The following is a 20,573-nucleotide window of genomic DNA, read 5'->3' on the forward strand; positions in this document are numbered from 1 at the left end:
ATCAGGATCAATATATTCGGGATCAGCAATGATTGCACTTTTTTCATCAGGACCGGTAGTAGAAAGTCCGGTAGCTTTAGTAGTTTCAGGATCAGCAAGTCCAGGACTAGGCTTAACATGGTCAATATGGCTAGGAACAGTAGCATTATGAGAAACTCTAGGACCGGTGTGGCTATGTCCAACTTTATCAAGACCGATACCCTAACCAGGACCGACGTTTTGAACATGACCTATTCTTGATAAAATATAATCCCTAGGACTGTTGCCCTGAACATTACCGATAGGATCAGCGTTAGCAGGGCCAACTTGTACCCTTACCCACTTCATTCTTTTTCCTATCTTTTTCATTTCCCTTATCTGTTTTTGCTTTTGGTTGCCCATCTTATCATCCTAAGTGCGTTCATTGATGTTAAGTTCAGACCTGTTCACATTTCTCTCAACCTGATCCTAGTTAGAGTCATTGATACTGCCTAAGCGTTGTTATTGGCCTTCGATTTTTGATTATTATTAACTGGACATTTATTCGTAGCGTGTGTGAAAGTGCTACAATGGTCCTCTATTTATCAAGTAGGCAACAAAGTTAATAGTTTATGCCCAAAAAGTTTTAGGCAACCTAGCATGCAATCTCATGCTTCTAGCACACTCGTTAAATGTTCGATTCATTCGTTAAACTATTTCATTCTCTTGAGACGTATGTGGAGTAGTCTTCACCATACTAATCACATTTACAACACAATATTATCTAAAATTATAAATGATGTACTCGTCTATGTTGTCAGATCTCAAACATTTAACCTTATAATTTGTTTCATTTTTAACCAAAGTCTTCCACTTTTTTAAAACCACAAATCCATCAGATGTTTTCTTCATAAAATATACCCATACTTTTCTCGTCAAAACGTCACGTAGTAGTGTGATCCGCCAATAAAAGAAATAGGTGTAGGTCCATAAACATTATTGTGTACCAACTCTAGACTTTCTTTCTTGAGCTCCTTCCCAATATTTAAGAAACTCACCCGTTTTTTATTTTCCAAGAATGCAGTTTCACATAACTGATGTTCAAAAGACTTCAACTATTGAATCTGACCATTCTTTAAAAGAATTTTTCATTCTTTTTTTGCTCATATGACCCAACCTATAATGTTATAGCTCACTATTCTTCGAGTCATCAACTACATCAACAACTGTTTCTCTACATGTTGAAGTCATGAATAACGTTCTAGTTTTATGACCTCGAGCAACACTTATTGCTCATTTAGTCACCTCCACACACCATTTCTACAACTGAAACTATGAGCTTCGTCGTCAAGTTTGGCATCTTCAATTTGATCTGTCTGGCATCTTATTATTCTTCTAAACAAAATTGTTTGACATCTTCAATTTGATTTCCCCATGCCTACAATATCTAGTGGCTCATCATCTTTGAGATAAACATTCTTGCAGTTTCCAGCCACATAATTCTTCATTAATTATTTGTGGGCAGTGGTGTGGAAAGATGCTCCCGAGTCTAAAACTCATAAGTCTATTGTGTTATCAATTGACGGAAGCAACACATCAGTGTCATTTTTTGTAAATACGTTGGTTGCATAATTTTTATATAATTGTTTCTCTTCGGTTCTTTGCAGTTCCTCTTTATGTGACCCCGTTTATCACAATTTCAACAATCAAATGTCCGCCCAAACTTGGACGGACTATTCCTATTTATCGACATAGATATGCTCTTATCTTAGTTGAAATTTTTATCACTTTTCCCCATGTTTATCAATCTTATATGGTTTCTAACTCATAGGAACTTGAAGCTTCTTTCCATGGAGGTAATCTTCAATCTTCATCCTCTTGATGCATAATATGTTCAATCGTATGTTTCAATCACATGTCCTATCCTATTCTCGCCTTCCATCGTTTCAAATAATTCGATATAACTTATCAGCTATGATACCAATTTTTAGGATTTGAATCCCCCAAATTTAACATGCTTAAAACGATGTGTAAAAACGCAAGAAAGAAGAACACAAAAAAACAAAAATTTATAGTGGTTCACTCAAATGAGCTACGTCCACTTCAACTACCACCAGATTTCACTATGAAGAATAATAAAGAATGCAGAGGTTTTGTCTCACACTTTATCTCTAAATTATGTATTTTCAATATAAACCATTAATAATAACATATTTATAGGGTAAACATTCATGTAATAAAATCTAAATAATTATTCGTCAGGCCCAAGCCCAAATTCAAATACAAATACAAACCCAATAAACTCTAATTAACTATTGTAAACTTTATTATAAGTTTGGGCTCCATAATTCAACATGTAAATCTTTTGAAGATCTACACATAATTTATTATTTACTAGAGGTTATATCTTAATTTTATACCATTCCACTACTTTCATCTTAAAATTCTCATTTACATTTCATATGAAAATTAACTGAAAATTTTCTTTATAGTTGATATTCCATGAAATTACTTTGACAGACAAAAAAATGTTACTAACATGTTTATATGGTTATGCTTCATATTTAGTTTGGAGTAGAATTATCTATTTTATTTTATCAATTTTAGACAATACAAAGTTAAGGTGTCTTCTATTTGTCGATGAGGAAGATCTCTACAATGTCCACAAAGCATCAATATTTCTCTCTTTTATACCATTCTTCCAATCAATTTTTTCTCCGTGACATAATTTTGCACCACATCATCTGCCGGTACAAATTATATACGGCCAAATTAAATAAACAGATGTTTGCAGATCTAAAACTATTGAAATGTGGAGACAATGTGATGTGAAAATTGTGGTTAGTTGCCAGTATATAATTTGCACTTTACCCTAGAGATGACAAAGAGAATAAAGATTCTATCAGTATATATGTTATACACTAGTAAAAAAGGGCAAATAGTTAGCAAATGTGGCTATTGGTGTTTAGCACAATCGTTAGTAGCTCATGTAATGACGATTGAAATGAATTCAATCGCAACTACTCATGTACTCATGTAATGGCGATTGGTCCATATTCAATCGTGGTATCCTATCATATTGGCGATTGGTTTAAAATTCAATCGCGGTTTCCTATCATATTGGCGATTGGTTTAAATTCCAATCGCTATTAATAACCATATTGACAATTAGTTTAAAATCCAATCGCAATTAACAACCAATTCTGCGATTGGTTTAATCCAATCGCAGTTTCCTATTAAAACTATTTCTCCTCCTTTACTTTCTTTTTCTCCGACTTCTTTCCAGGATCACAAATATTAAATCTTCTTTCCGCTTTTCTTCTCCGACACAACATTGAATCCTCTCGGTCGCGGTTAATCTAATGAGTGATGAAAATTAAATTATGTTTGATTTGAATGTAGGCTTTGTTTGACTTGGAGAACACCAACAATGAGCTGAAAAGTGACCTTAAAGATCTTTTCATCAATTCAGCATTGTGATATTTTAATTCCTTTTCTTATCAGCTGGGTGATATGAGATTGAATTGTTGTTGTAATTGTGTCCTCTTACTTGCTTACTTAAATCTTCAGGCAAGTTGATATGTCTGGAAGCCGCAAGGCGGTTGTTATTCACGTTCCCTATAGACTAAGGAAAGCTTTTCGCAAGATTCATCTTAGGTTGGTTAGAGAAATTGAGAAGAAGTTTAGTGGAAAGGTTTGTTTTTATAACCTGATGACTTTATAACTCAGACTATAGGTTAGTAAACAAACACTTAGCTATTTTCAGGATGTTGTTTTCGTTGCTACCGAAGGATAACAAGGCCACCAAAGAAGGGCTCGGCTGCACAGAGGCCAAGATCGCGTCCTCTGACTTCAGTGCATGAAGCTATTCTTGAGGATCTTGTTTATCCTGCTGAGATTATTGGAAAAAGAGTTGATACCAGCAATTTACAGTCTTTATGCTGGTTAGTTAACCTGTCTTTTTTTTCTTTCTGTTTAATAGCGGCCATGACTACTGCTATCTGTCTAGATTCAAACCTTCTTACATAGAAGCACTATTTAATTGTTATAGCCCACATTTAACTACTCAATCAAAAGTCAACATGAAGGAATTAAGGAGTTTCATTATGAATTGTTCAATACTACTAATAATTCTGATTTTATAATAATATTAAATATTTTTTATTTTAAAATGAAAAAAGCTCACTTAGACGTATATACTTGTACAACTAGCTCATCTAGACGTATGTACTAATAAAAGGTCATTTAAACATATTTACTATGAAAAATTAGTTCATTTAGCCTCTTTTAGTAATCATGATTAACTTTTATTTTTAAATTTATATATTTATTAATTAAATATTAATATATTTTCTCTCACTTTCTTTTTCATTAATTAAAGTAGGTAATTTATTTTATTCTTAAATTTTTTATTATTTTAATATTAATTTTTATTTAATATTTCATTTTTTTTATTAGTTTTTATTTCTCATATTTCTTAAATTCTCATTTTTTAAAAAAAATTTAACAACTTATTTATGAATTTTATGTTTTACTGTAATATTTTTTTAAAGGATTTTTTTCTTATTTAATTTAATATAATAAAAATGAAAAAGGTTTTTTTCTTATTTAATTTAATATAAATAAAAATAAAATTAATAATTTTTTATTTAATTTTTATTCACGACTTATATTAGTAAATGAATTATTTTGTCTAATATTTGATTATTACTCTTTTGGTATGAGTTTTTATTATTATTCAATTCTTAATTATTAATTAATTTATCTTTGTGTTGAAAGATTTTTATTGTTGAAAGAATTTTTATTGTTATATTCAATTATTGGAATAAACAAATTTAAAATAATTAATAATTAATTTAAATATAAAAAATATATATATAAAGAAAAAGAAATATAGAGTTAAAATAATTAATAATAAATGCTCATGTATATATATAAAATAAAATTAAAATAATCAATCATAAATATTTATATAGAAATAATAAAAAATTATAAAAAAATAAAAAAAAATAAAAAAAAAATAAAGGATTCATTTATGAGTAATAAATGAAATAATAAATGAAAAGAAAAGAGAGAAAATATATTAATATTTAATTAATAAATATATAAATTTAAAAATAAAAGTTAACCATGGTTACTAAAAGAGGCTAAATGAGCCAATTTTTGATAGTACATATGTTTAAATAAACATATGACCTTTTATTAATACGTACGTCTAAGTGAGCTAGTTGTACAAGTACATACGTCTAAGTGAGCTTGGAGTTTAGAACTATTAATTTCATTTTTTAAAATCACTATGACATCACTTTCGAGGGTAGATATGGTGGTTGAAGCAAAATTTGCAAAGTGACATCACTTTCGAGGGTAGATATGGTGGTTGAAGCAAAATTTGCAAAGTTACAGTTCAACATATTACAGAAACTAAAGAAGATGCTATAACTTTTAAACTATCATCGATTCTATGTCGATTCTATGTGTGGCTTTTAACTTAAACTAGAAGTTGTTCGTTCTTCAAGATTGCTGATTATTCGTCTTAGAATAGTTCTTGTGTGACTATTGAGATTTAGGGTTTGACTGATTTTCCAGTTTTTTAGAACATGTATGTAGTTGAGTTAGCAATTGATAACTTTCTGCCATGTTTGTTCTCTTCTGTCATTTTTTATATCACTTGTACAAGCATTTTCTAAAATTGAAATCTGTAATGGCAGATTAATTTACATGATAGACAAGAGCTTTAACAATGAAATGGAAGAGAGGTTGAGGATAGAGAAAGATGAAATAGAAGAGAGTTGAGGATAGAGAAAGCTGAAACGGAAGAGAGGTTGAGGATAGAGAGAGCCGAGATGATGCGTTTTATGTCAAAATTTTTACCCCGAGGTGCATCAATAGATCCTACATTATTTGCCCAGTTTACTAATCTTGGTGGTCAATCATTGGGTCAAGGATCATCAACCGCAATTCCACCCGTGCAGCCTCAACAAGACGATGATAATTCTGGGGAAGACGCGAATTAAGTAAGAACTTTAGTTATATAATTTTGGTTAGGTTTCAAATGTTGATGTCATACTATACTTTGATTATAAATGTTGGTGTTTGTGTTAAGAACATTTTTGTTATGAATTTGGTATATTTTGGTTGTGTGGTTGTTTAATAACATTTGTTATGATGATATTGGTTCAATTGAGTATGATATGTAGTAGTTAAATTTTCAGTTTTATAGGTATTATTGTAATATTATTATTTATATTGAAAGTAAAGAATCATGAGGGAATCTGCGATTGGATTAAGTACCAAAAATGGTAATAGCCATTGGATTAAGTACCAATTGCTAGAGGCTAAATGGTAATAGCCATTGGATTAAGTACCAATCTCCAGAGGCTAAATAGTAATAGTCATTGGATTAAGTACCAATCGCCAGAGGCTAAATATAAATAGCCATTGGATTAAGTACCAATCGACAGAGGCTAAATAGTAATAGCCATTGGATTAAGTACCAATCGCTAAATGGTAATTGCGATTGGTATTCTACCAATCGCCATTGCTGGTTAAGGCAACCGCGAGGACACCTCTACCGATTGATGGCGATTGGTTTTTGACCAATCGCTAAATGTTTATGGCGATTGATATGGAGGTTAATAACGATTGGTTTACCCATCGCTATAGAGTCTTTTTTTACTAGTGATACTATTTATGTGCTTGCACCTTACCCTAGAGATGACAAAATAGATAAAGATGCACTCAAAGTAAAATTAATCATCATATATAGAGTTCACAATAATTATTAATCTTTAAAAAATGTTTGGATTAGATATTGCTAGAGTGAAGAATTCACCACAAATATTAAGATTCTACAAGCTATGCTTATGCTGAAATTTTGAGTTATAGCACTTTTGTGTTTTTTAGATATAAGTTTAGAAAGTTTTAATGACTTTTTGGTCCTCATTGTCCTACATAATATATTGGGTAAGTTCTCGATAGTGTACATATTTACTTATATAAAAAGGAATACAACCACTGTAAAAATTTGACTCACTTCAATGAATTTTGAAACTGATAATTTTTCATCAACCATAGGGTATGAACTACTTACTTAGTGTATAAATATGCTTATATATAAATTTAACGGTATCCTCCCTACACTAAATTGATAGGGGTGATAGTGGAAAATTAATTATTTTTGTGTCCCATCAATAGTGGAAAATTAATTAAGTTTGTGTCTATGAAATATAATATCATATTCCAATATATTATTGTTGAGCTAATGCATTTAGATATTTGAGTTCCATAGTTTAGAATTGTGCAAATAATTGTTTTCTGGAAGTAGACCAACTATATATATTTACCATATTTAAAAATTGTGTCAGTATGTTTATTTGACTTCTTAATTTTTTGTTTTATTTTGGGCAACTTTCTAGAATTTTAATTAAAGGAATTTGGATGATACGAGCAGATGGTTTACAAGTTTGAATCATTTGTAAAAGTTTCAAAATTGGATATATATGATTTAGCTCCATTACCTTGTGAATAATAATATCATATTTGAAAACATAACTTTTTGACACAATTTTTCATATGGATGCCAAAAGTGTATAAATAGACATAATGTTATTACATTTGGTTAAACATTAAGCATCAATTGAAAACCTATCTAAAGTGGAGCCTTGTTTATATTGATTTTAATTGAAACTGCACCATTTAAAAATGTTTTTTTTTATTATATACATCATGATATTAGTCTTGATAAAATTAAACATGGAAATAGAACTTAGTCTCATAACATTTTAGAAATTTATTGACAGAAGGTCTAGAAAAATGAATATTTTTGAATTAAAATGCAATTCAGCTCCAACAAATGATGTGGCTTGTTGGATGAAAGAATACAAAGAGAGTGGTAAGATCATTACTTCAAGTACAAAAAGTTTACTACATTTGGTCATTTCTTAATACTTGTTGAGAAATGAAAAGTAAATAAGACCGATTATTGATTGATTTAGTTATGAGTTTTGTAATTATTATTTATTAGTATGTTTGACGCCATTTGTTTTTGTTACAAATTGTATAATTGGTGGGTTTTTTTTCTTTTTCTTTTGAGGTATATGTTGAAAAAGTTTTCTATTGTGATACTTTTGTAGAATTTTGATGATTGAACATTCTTTTGATTATTGATGTTTTTCATTTAGCGCATCAGTTAAACTATATTTATATATTTGTATTATGATTTAAAACATTAAACTCTTCTATATTTATTAAGAATTAGTAGTTCATGTTTATGATTATTAGTAGTTTTAATTTATGCACCAATTATCTCCTCATGAATAATAAGTTTTATGATCGATTAATTCTTGTGTATGAAAGATTTTCATGTGTTTCAGTTGGACAAGTGAAAGATATTTGGTGACTTTAATTATTAATGTGTTTTCTTAGGAGTGATGACAATCTTTTAAAACTAACTATTATTCTTATTAAATTGACGTGTTATAAATTTTCTTACTTATACGATTCTCTAAACTCGGTAAGGATTTAAACAATATTTATTTGTATGGTTTAAGATTGTTTTGTGGATCTTGATATTTGAATTTACTAAATCGTAAAGTCACAATCAATATACACCAAATTTAATACCAATGGTTGTATTTTTTTTTTTGGCTTCAATTTTCAGGTTCAAGTCGCTCAATTAAAGACCTCTTTACAAATAGTATATGTTCATATATGTTTACATGTAGGAAAAGATAATTTGTTGCTAAATATAATATTTGCATAAAAATTTGTGTGATTAGTTAAGAATTTTGTGTAATTATTTAATTATATGTTTGTTTGATTAAATATTTCATAATTTTTTATATTAATATTACATTAATTAGTTTTTGACATTAGTAGAAAAAATGAAATTCAGTGAAAATAAAAAAAAAATTACGAATTAAATAGAATTGGTAAATGAAGAAAGAAAATCCGAACAATATTTATATTATTTTAAAAAGAATAGGCTTTTAGCAATGGTAATATATCCTGCGGCAAAAATAATGGCGCATGACGGTGGTTTAACAGTGACATTGTTACCGTCGTTATTGCTCTCTTTTTACAATTAGACGAATATCACTTAAGCTATCATATTACATTATATTAAATTATGTTATAATAAAAAAATATATATAATATTCAATTTAATAAATATTGTAAATTATAATATAAATATTGTAATAATATTAATCATATATTAATAGAAATATTAATTGTTAATTCATAAACTTGCCAATTAATAATCTATTTAAATAAAATAATGAATTTAATAATTATATGTAAATAACTTTAATTATGAGAATTATTAACATTTTATATTTTTATTTTGTTTTATTTAATTGTTTTATTTTTTTATATATTTTTTTTTTATTGAGAGTGTAATAAATAGTATTGTCACGATGATATGTGAAAATTTGAAAAAAAAAACCTCAAAGGTACTAGAACACTATGTGACCCCTGCATTATGTGAGATAGAAGCTTAGTTAAAATAGGGATTAGTATGAGGACCCATATGACTCATTCATTATGTGAAAATTTGAAATAAAAAACCCTAAAATAGAGTAGAGGATATCATCTCCATGTGATCTTTCATTATGTGAAAATTTGAAAAAGAGCAAAATCCTAAAATAGTGTTGCTGACACTATCACCAATAATTCATTATGTGTGAAAGCTTAGTTAAAATAGAGAGTATGAGTACCCATATGACTCAATCATTGTGTGAAAATTTGAAAAACAAAACCTAAAATAGAGTAGAGGACACCATCACCATGTGACAAATTCACTAATATCTGATTAAATGCAAGGTATATATATTGTTTGAGTTTTTCATATTATTTTGAAAAATGTTATTCTTCATTTTAAAAAATCAGATTATTTGGGATTAGTTATTATTTATAGCATCTCTTTTTCTTTGTCTTTATCATCCCGAGGCATTTCTTTATCTCTTAATCAACCAACACAGACCTTTAATTTCAGTATATATATATATATTTATACATGACTAAAAGTTCATGATGTAATATAAATATGTTAAATCACAAACTCTGATATATTTAAATTTTGTGTTAGAGAGCTAAAATAAAGCTTAACTTAAACCTATTGTGTGTGACTATAAATTACTTTATGTTAATTATTTTTAAATAAGAATGATCAAAATATAATGTTATTTTATCATACTAACTCTCTCCTTACTTTTTATGATCAGATTTATATAGTGAATCTGCATTTAAGTGAAACTGTTTTTGAAATTTATTTGATTTACTGTTAACACTGATATTGATTAGTTTAAAATATTATATCTATATCCATACCAAAAAAAAAATAGGCAAAATGAGGGGCTAAAATATAATTGCTCTTAAAAAACACACATTTGATTGCAGCAAAATTATGATAATGAGATACTTACCTATACTATATTTTTCTTCCAACAACCATTTCATGGCATCCAATTGAATAAAAATATTGTACGTTAATTAATAAAGTTGATAAATTTACTTACAAGATATTTAGGGAGTAAGTAGCATCGAGATAAAAAAATAAAAAAATAAAATCAGATTATTACTTTATTTTTAATATTATTATTGTTATATAACTCACAAAATATAGTTTTTTTAATGGTGTTAAATGTGTTCAACTATTTTGAATTTTGGCTAGAGAGTATTTCCCTGCAATGCCCTAATTCTACGTCTGCTCATCATATTATTATACTAAACGATTTTTATTAATAGTTTATTAAATTATTATTCATAAATTATTATTAATATTATTAACATATATTTTAACTCACTATAAGAATGGAATAATTTCAGTAATTAAGAAACAAGCTAACCATTATCCTTCACTCATATATCCATTATAATATGTGTAAAGTTTTGCAATATTTGGGAAATATTTATTGTTAAAATAGACATATGTATGTTCAAATATCTTTAATTTATTTGGTTCAAATGAGAATGTTATGGTAAATTGTTTAGTTTATAACTAATTTAGTGATGTACTTTTTTTTTATATATTTTCTTTATTTTAAAAAATAATCTATATAAAAATTATGATATATAAATATTTGCACATTTAAACTTCCAAAAAATATTATGTTATATTTAAAAATCTAAATAAATAAATAAGTTTACAAATGAATAGAATATAGAGTAGAAATGAGATGGAAAAGATAATCTAACCAGTAGAGAGCATCTCTTTCAGTAAGGTTGTGTGCAAATTAAGTAATTAGAGAAAAAACATATTTTTGTCTCCATCTCCATCTCTATTTTCATATATTATTTACTTTTTCTAGCTATAAATTTATATGTAAATTTTCTCCTATCAATTATTTGGTAAAAACAAATTTAGATTGGTTACAGCCCCAGCTATAAACTCGGAAAAATAAGAATGAAATAAGAGAAAAACTATTATGATTTTAGCTAAACTCGTAAACTAATTAAATTTTTAAGATTTTAAATTTATGATTTTGTGATTTTACGATTTATAAATTATTTCGATTTAACGAATTATATGATTCTACGTAAATAAAATGAATTTATGGTTAAATATTAAAGAACATATTATTAATAGAAACAAATAAAATCAAATAAATGTTTTGTAATTATAATTTTTTTAATGTTTATTTGTTTACTAACTGTAATTTTTTTTTATAAAATTTGTTTGGATTTGCGCTTACAGCAAGTCTAAGTTATTATAGAAAAGTTGGGCCCATGGCCATGGCGGTAGCATATTTTATTTTTGAGTATTTCTCAACCTGTTGGTCATAACTCATTCAGAAAGAAGGAATGACCCACAATTCTTTCCAACAGCCATATCTAATTTATCAGTTCATTTAAAATAACATCAAAATGAAATGTTTCATCCATATAAAGCTGAACTAATGAACAGTTCAATCAACAGTTAATTGATTACTTTAAAAAAATTACTAATTAGTTTTAATAGTTAGTTTGTTAATTTGGGCGTAAAAAGATAAATGTAATTGTTTTCATAAAAATTTGAGTAATAAAATTTATAGTTTACATCTTCTTATCGTGGATGCGAGAATGATTTTGTCGGAATAAAATGAGATTTTAAAGTAGAGAAAATTTTGCTTGTCACCGCCGAAAAAAGGGTTTGAGGACAATTTTGTTGGATCAAAATGAGATTTTGATAGTTCTTCAAACCGTAAAGAAAGATTTCACTGGGATCGTAAAAAGAAAGAGGTTTGTCGATATTATTCATAGTTTATTTGTCGACATGATTCGTCAAAACCAAGTAGAATGCTAAATTGACTTCTTAGAAAAAAAATGACTAAGACGTAGGTTTTAAGATGGGAACTAAGAAAATTTGAACTTGCTAAATTTGGCTAGGTTGTCTTTGTTGGGCAGCTAATAGAAATGATGTTGAATTAATCTTGCTGAAAACCAACCTGGTTGATTGATATTTCATTTTTGTCAAAAACGTAATTTTGTCTAGTCTACTACGTTCTTTTAGGCTTCTTGAAGGAATAATGTAAAAATAATAAAATCAGTTGATTTAATTAGTTTAAAAACTGCTAATTAATAAAATTAATTATTTTGTTAATTTTCGTTTGTTGTGGAACTCGTATATAAAGTAGAGAGGTAATTGTTTAATAACAACTTCAATAATAATTTTTTTTTGTTTACATCTCCTCCTTCCAGATTTTAACCCGTAAGGTTTTATATGATCTTTGCTCATATAAATATTTGATTGGGGAGACACGGTTGTTCCAATCAAACAACTAAACAAAAAATCAAATCAGAATCGTACTTCGAAAAGATATTACTATTTTAAATACAATATAGTTACTTACAAAACTATAAACTCAAATGAGTTATTATTTGGAATATCTAAAAAAAAAAAAAAAAAAAATTATATAATAGTTTGAATTTGATGATTATAATGTGATAAGTAAAAATAATTAATTAAGTATTAGTACCAATTAACTATTTAAATATGCTAAATTAACTTAAGAAATTAGCCAACAATTGTAAAACTATCAGGTTTTAAATATTTATTCTAAATAATCAAAAAAGGAAAAATTGATAAGTAAAAATAGTTAATTAAGTAGTAATATTAATTAACTATTTAAAATAAGAAACTAATCGTGACAAAATAATAATGTGCAGACTAAACCAAGATCGGCCTTTGAAGATATCAGCATTTGAAAAAATATCGGATTTCAGAAAATATCGGCTTTCGGAAGTTCGGCACTCAAAAGTTTGGCTTTCGGAAGATATCGACTTTCGGAAGTTCGACACTCAGAAGTTCGGTTTTCGAAAGATATCGGCTTTCTGAAGTTCGACACTCAGAAGTTCGGTTTTCGGAAGATACCGACTTTCGGAAGTTCGACACTCAAATATCAACATTCCAAATATCAACATCTCATAAAGCGCGCATCCGACTTTCCAAATATCGGCTCTCTACAAACAATTATGGCATTCTACATTTCGACATTCCATGAAGCACGTCTGATATTATCTTCACTACTTCCCAAAATACAATTCCGGTAGTGGCCGAAATTAGCTTTATGCTGCATCAAGATTTTATTTTGAGGCTTCCGAGACTTCTGTCAAACAACCTAGCAGAAGTAGATCCGTCGTAGGAAAATCAACAACAAGAAAATCCACAAGCAGTCTTAAACAAGTCCACAATGCTACTAGTGATGCACCCAGTAAAAAACTCAGATCAGGGATTGAGTCTGCTGCAAGCACTAACAGCGTTGCCAGAACCGGAGTTGAAGAGACCGAAGAAATTACATCAAATTGAATGAAATTCTAACGCGAGGTAAATATTCTTACTCCTCCTTTGTTTAACGCTTTATTAGCTCTCGTGGATAGTGTGACTCTTCAAAATACTGAGATTGGGCCTACGATTTTAGAGGCTCAATCAACAGTAAATAATGATATTAGTCAGTCAAACGCTCCTGAAACCAATCGACTGGAGGTTTTGCAAACCTACCAGCAAGCTGAAGTTCCGCAATCCGATCGGCTAGAGGTTTTGCAAACCAACCAGTCAGAAGTTGCACAAGCCAATTGGTAGGAGGCGCAACTACTCGACATCGTTCAACCTATTCAGTCCAATGCCATTGATGATTCGGCTGTGAGAATTATAAATAATGAGCCCATATCTGGTTCTAGCGCAACCGTCAGTGTTCAAACTTCCTTCACCTCCTTCGATAGAATGAGAACTTTAAGGAAATTGGAGTTCAGGGAACCAGTTTCAAGCTCTAAACGACCAGAAGTTCCTAGAAAAGGAAAGGGTGTATCCTCTCCACCTCCTGCTGAAAATTGATACATTCAAGACGTGGGCTAATCTCAAAATATAGACAAATTTCTGTGATGTATTTCCAGACACAGTTGAAGAAGAAAAATGGCTGAAGAAGAAAAATAGTCACAATTAATAAATTTGGAGGAGGCAGCTCTTTCATTAGCTAAAACCAGATTCATTCCTGAAGCTCTCATACGTAGCAATTTTGTAGAAGCCTATGCAATGGGTAAAGCTATATTCCATTTCCTCAAAGGATGCCAGTTGAATTTTGATCCAACTACTACCACGGCTAAGGCAGATGCCGAGGTAATCACTCATCTAAATAGATTGCTGGGAGAACACATATCCATAACTCTCAGGTACTTCAGAAGTTCGGCTTTCTGAAGATATCAACTTTCGGAAGTTCGACAATTAGAAGTTTGGTTTTCGGAAAATATTAACTTTCAAAAGTTCGACACTCAAAAGTTCGGTTTTTAGAAGATATCGGCTTTCGGAAGTTCGACACTAAAATATCAACATTCCAAATATCAACATCTCAGAAAGCGCGCGTCTGGCTTTCCAAATATCGGCTCTCTACAAGCAAATCCGATATTCTACATTTCGGCATTCCATGAAGCACGTCTGATATTATCTTTACTGCTTCCCAAAATACAATTCCGGTAGTGGCAGAAATCAGTTTTATGCTGCATTAGGATTTTATTTTCATTTCGATGCAAGTCTGAGGAAAAACCTTTTTGATAGCAGTTGTCTGCTAACACAGTTCAGACTGTCAAGAGCACCAAAAGACAAATTATCCTTTCTACATGCTCCTAGGAAATGATAATCCAATTAATGTCATTTTAGCTTATTATAATCAAAGTACAAACAAGATCAAAGGATATCCGATCCAATGTACTTTGTTGAACCTCAACCAATCAAGATCAAGAAAAACGTCATATGAAGCAAAATGTATCTGTTGAAGAAGCAAAATATTTCCGTTGACATTTTCCTATTTAAGAGAACAAAAGTCAACTAGGTTCAATACCTTTTTACACCTTTGACAACCTTTACTTACAAGATTTCACTTCAATATTTCGAACAACGCTTTCTCAAACCTAAACCGGATGTAATACACATCTTTCGAGCGATCTTTTCAAGTTTCACTAAGCATTCTAAGTGTGTGTTAAATTTCCAAGTTTGTATTACAATACTACATATTCTGTGTAAGTGGTGAGCATTGTAAATTTACAAAATCCGTTTATGTTCAATAAGAGTGTGTGTTAGGAGTTTGAAAGTAGACATCAACTAGGTCATGGCTGTTCGACTGGGTTGTATACGAGAGTTGTATTCAATCAAATCTTCTAGTGGATATCCTTCTCAAAGTTTGAGAAGAACTGGTGACGTAGGAGTTTTACCCCGAACATCCATAAACATTGTGTTATGTATTTTCCTTCTAATTATTCTCTAAACCGATCATTTGTTGCTTCAAGTTTAAATAAACACTTCCGTACTTGAACTCGGTTCAAGACTTGTGAAAACTTGCGTAGAGTAGAAATTAGATAATCAACCTTTAACAGGGTTATTATCGACCGACGTGTGTGTAAGCGTTCAACGTTGCGAAACCCCAGTCTCCCTCGGCGATCCCGTTCCTAACATAATTTTATCATATTATTAACATTTAAATTATCATCTCATTTAATTGTTTTGATTTCTTAAATATTATTTATCATATTCAAATTTATTTTATTTGATCTAAGAAAAAATGGTTAAATATCTTATCTTAAAATAACAGAAATATAAATATATATATATATATATATATATAAATGATTCTACCAAGAAATTAATTAAATACAATGTTACAAAGAACAAAATTACTATAATACAATAGTGATTCGAAACATGTGCTTAACACATTTCCCTTAAAATAGTTTCACTGTCTCCCTTGTGCTGAAACTTATCACAGATGACTGTCTTCTAGACTACAACGAATCTTATAATAATTCAGCACCGGAATCACTACGGAGCGAACTTGACAAAGTACCTGAATCAATTATCGAGTTTCAAGAAAAATACGACGAGTCAAGAACTCAAAGAATACTTGATCGAGTGAAAAACTCGAAGAACACTCAGTTGAGTGAAGAACTCGAAAACAAAGAAAAAACCTTTCGAATTTTAGAGAGATAAAGAAATGAGTGAAAAAGAGATATGAGATATATGAAGAGTTCCAACATGAGGGAATATATATAGCTAAAAATTAAACCATCACAATAAATTCATGTATCAATCAAATGGTTAATAATTCATCGAACGATTGTCATTTTTAGACTCTTGACATTTCTAGACTTTTAGCATTTAATCTTATCTATTAGCATTCAATCTTTTTCACTAACATTAAATATCACAAAAAAATCACATTTTAATTTTGTAAGAATTTATATTTATTTGGATTAAATTACATTTAATTTATTTATCCAAATTTCCATTTTCATTTAATTAATGAAAATAGTTTAAAATTCCAAAAAAATATCTCAACCTAAATAAAAATAAAAACGATCCCGAGTAAGAGAAGAGGTATATACATTTTTTTTTATGAAATTTGATGGATTTGGACTTACAAGAAATTGTGATAAAAAACAAAGAAGATTATGAAAAAACAGTTAGGCCCGTGGTCATGGTAGTAACCAATTTTATTTTAGAGAACCGAAGTTTCATATCGGACCGATACACTCATTCAGGTAGAAGGAACTACTCGCCATTCTTTTCGGCCATCATTCCTTCATTGTTTCATTTAATTTCCAATGACGATCACAGCACTAGTGAAAAAGGGGTAAAAAACGAGAGTAAAAACTATCGGTTTTGACCCTATAACTTTTGGTATAGACCCAATACCGAAAGTTTAGGTAACTCTCGCCATCCTTCGGTATTGACTCTTTCATTAAAAACAATTGAACGTTTACCGATAGATATCATAGAGTTTTCGGTTTAGATACACGAGAGTAAAACCGAGAGTTAATTGGAAAACTTTCGGTTTTTCCCTTTGGAGTAAAACCGAGAGTTAAATAGAAAACTTTCTTTTTTCCCTTTTGAGTAAAACCGAAAGTTTTCTAATTAACTCTCGGTTTTACTCCAAAGGGAAAAACCGAAAGTTTTCCAATTAACTTTCGGTTTTCATCCAAAGGGAAAAACCGAAAGTTTTCCAATTAACTCTCGGTTTTTTCCTATAAAATGTACAAAATAGGCCGATTGTTTTGCTCGCAACCAGAACCTGTTCAGCCAAACCAATATTCCAACAAAATGTGACAATCATGACTCTTTAATCTCGAAATATTTTTCTCTTACAAATTTACACAACCGCCGATATTTGAGCAAAAACCATCAGGCAACTTGAGATCTTTCAAAAATTTACAAAGACGTTTTTTATTATCGGATGTCAAAGTGAAAGGCGCTTCTAGATAATGAATCACTCCTTCATCATTTATAGGATGTAACCATGATTTTAGGCCTAAGAGTTTTAAGTCTTTACGAGCTTTAGGATCATCCTTAGTCTTCTCTTTCACATTCATTATTGTTCCCAACACGCTATCACAAATATTTTTCTCAATATGCATCACATCCAAATTATGTCTCAATAATAGTTATTCCAATAAGGCAAACGGAAGAAAATTCTCAGTTTGTTCCAATTGTCTCCCCGCGTTTCATGATATATCTTGGTTTTCTTACTCAGATCCGTACTAAGAATTATGTCTTCTAGGTCTCGTGCTTGCTCGTAACTTTTTGCCCCGTTAACAATTTAGGGGCTCTCTATAATCTGTTCGACCATCAAATGACTCTTTATCCCTTTTGTATTTGTGCTTTGGTGGAAGGAAGCGTCTATGACCCATGTAACATTGTTTGGAACCATGTACCAATCGAAGAGATACTGTGTCGTTGTTACAACAGGGACAAGCGAATTTACCTTTCGTACTCCAGCCTGATAAATTTGTGTAGGCGGGAAAGTCGTTAATGGTCCACAACAACGTCGCTCGCATGTTAAAGTATTGCGAGGTGTGTGCATCAAACGTTTTCACACCAGTTTGACACAATTCAGTCAACTCGTCGATCAATGGCTAGAGAAATATGTCAATTGCATCTCTCGGACTTTTTGGACCCGGAATTAACATAGATAAAATAAAATTGCTAGAATCCATGCAATTAGTGGGTGGTACATTATAAGAACGAGAATAACCGGCCAAACACTGTATGACTTTTTCTCATTTGCAAATGGTTGAAATCCATCGCTTGATAAACCTAGTCTTATGTTTCGAGATTCTGACGCAAATTTTTTATAATTTTCATCAAACGTTTTCCAAGTTAAGGAATCAGCGGGATGTCTCAACGTATCACTATCAACTCTTCCTTCCTTATGCCATCTCATCATTGGAGCCGTTTTCGAGGACATGTATAGTCTTTGCAGTCTTGATATTAGAGGGAAATATCTCAACACCTTTTTTGGAATGAATTTCCTATTTTGCTTCTCTTGAACTACCCCACTTGTTTGGTCGACTTTCCATCTTGAAAGACCACAAACTCTGCAAGAATCTTCATTTTTGTTGTCCTTCCAAAATAGCATACATTTGTTCTTACATGCGTCTATCTTGTCATATTTAAGCCCGATATCAGTAATGAATTTTTTACTTTCGTAATAGGAGTTTGGAAATTGAGAGTCAATCGGTAATATGTAGTCTTTAAGTAGACGCAGCAATATATCGAACGAAGAATTTGTCCATTGACATACATTCTTTATGTGAAGTAGTTTCAGTAGTGCTGATGATTTCGTTATTCGAGCACCTTCATACAATGGACGTTTGCAATCATCAAGCAATTTATAAAATCTATGCGCATCTTCGATCGGTTCATGGTTGTTCGGGACATCATTAACGTTGGAGAACATATCGTTTATAAAATCGTGCATATAACGTTCTTCATTGACCTCGTCAATAATTGTATTATTCATCTTCGGTCTCGCATCGTTGAATTCTGGCACGGAATCCTCCGACTAATCATCGTCGTCATCATCATCATCGAAGTCATCGGCATCTTCATCGACATCGTCATTAACCACTTGAGTAGTACGTCTCTTTTCTCCATGACAATACATGTACTCATAATGAACATTTATTCCATAAATGATGAGGTGAGTCTTCACTTCGTCTGTTTCCATAAACGATGTGTTCAAGCATTTCACGCAAGGACATTTCACTGTTTGTCGGGATGTACTCCTAACAGGAAACTCGAGGAATTTGTCAAAACCTTTCTCGTAATCTGGATGATCTCGACGTAAGTTCATCCAACTTTTATCGGGTACTTTCATCTTTCTAATAAAATGGAAAAAATCCATCATTATTATTACTTAACATTGTCTAAATTAATTAGGATTACATAATTCTAACATTATATCTACCTAATCTATCATTATCCAACCAAAATTCAACATAATTTAACATTATTTTATTCATACAAATTTCAAACCAATTCTAATCCGACATACACAATTCATTCAAACATAACAATTCTAACCTAAAATCAAATATAATTCAAACCAAATCTAATCCAACATAATTTCATTCATACACATTTCAATCCAATCTAAACTAAAAACCTAAATCAATAATAATCAATACATTCAATACATTAATCTAACCAATCAATAATAAATCAAATATTCATCCACAAACCTAAATTTAATATAAATTAAACTTAAATCTAAGATGAAAATTCAACATAATCTAACATTATTTCATTCATACAAATTTCAAACCAATTTTAATCCAACATACACAATTCATTCAAACATATAACAATTCTAACCTAAAATCAAATCTAATTCAAACCAAATCTAATCCAACATAATTTCATTCATACACATTTCAATCCAATCTAAACTAAAACCTAAATCAATAATAATCAATTCATTCAATACATTAATCTAACCAATCAATAATAAATCAAACATTCAACAATAACTAAATTTAACATAAATTAAACTTAAATCTAACATGAAAATTTAACATAAATCAAACATTAAACTATTAATCAAAAAAACAACAATAACTAACCTTGTAGGAAATTAAAGAGCGACGAAGAAGAGCGACGCCGTAGTAGATCGGACAATAATAAACATATTAATAAAACAATAAACTATACCAAATCAATCCAATAATATAACATAAATCTAACATTAATCAACTATTTCAAACTCAAACTAACAAATTCTAACAATAATATAAACATATTCATCAAAATCAAACTTAAATCATACTTAAATCATACTTAAATCAAACTTTAATCAACCTAAATCAAACCAAAT

At 29.8% G+C, this 20,573-nt stretch overlaps 1 pseudogene; it reads left to right on the forward strand.

Annotated features, from left to right (window-relative positions):
* Positions 1 to 2,997: 2,997 nt before the first annotated feature.
* LOC124923825 lies at positions 2,998 to 6,167 on the forward strand (annotated as a pseudogene).
* The last annotated feature ends 14,406 nt before the right edge of the window (positions 6,168 to 20,573 follow it).

This window comes from Impatiens glandulifera, chromosome 1, assembly GCF_907164915.1.
Source record: "Impatiens glandulifera chromosome 1, dImpGla2.1, whole genome shotgun sequence".
Lineage (NCBI taxonomy): Eukaryota > Viridiplantae > Streptophyta > Magnoliopsida > Ericales > Balsaminaceae > Impatiens > Impatiens glandulifera.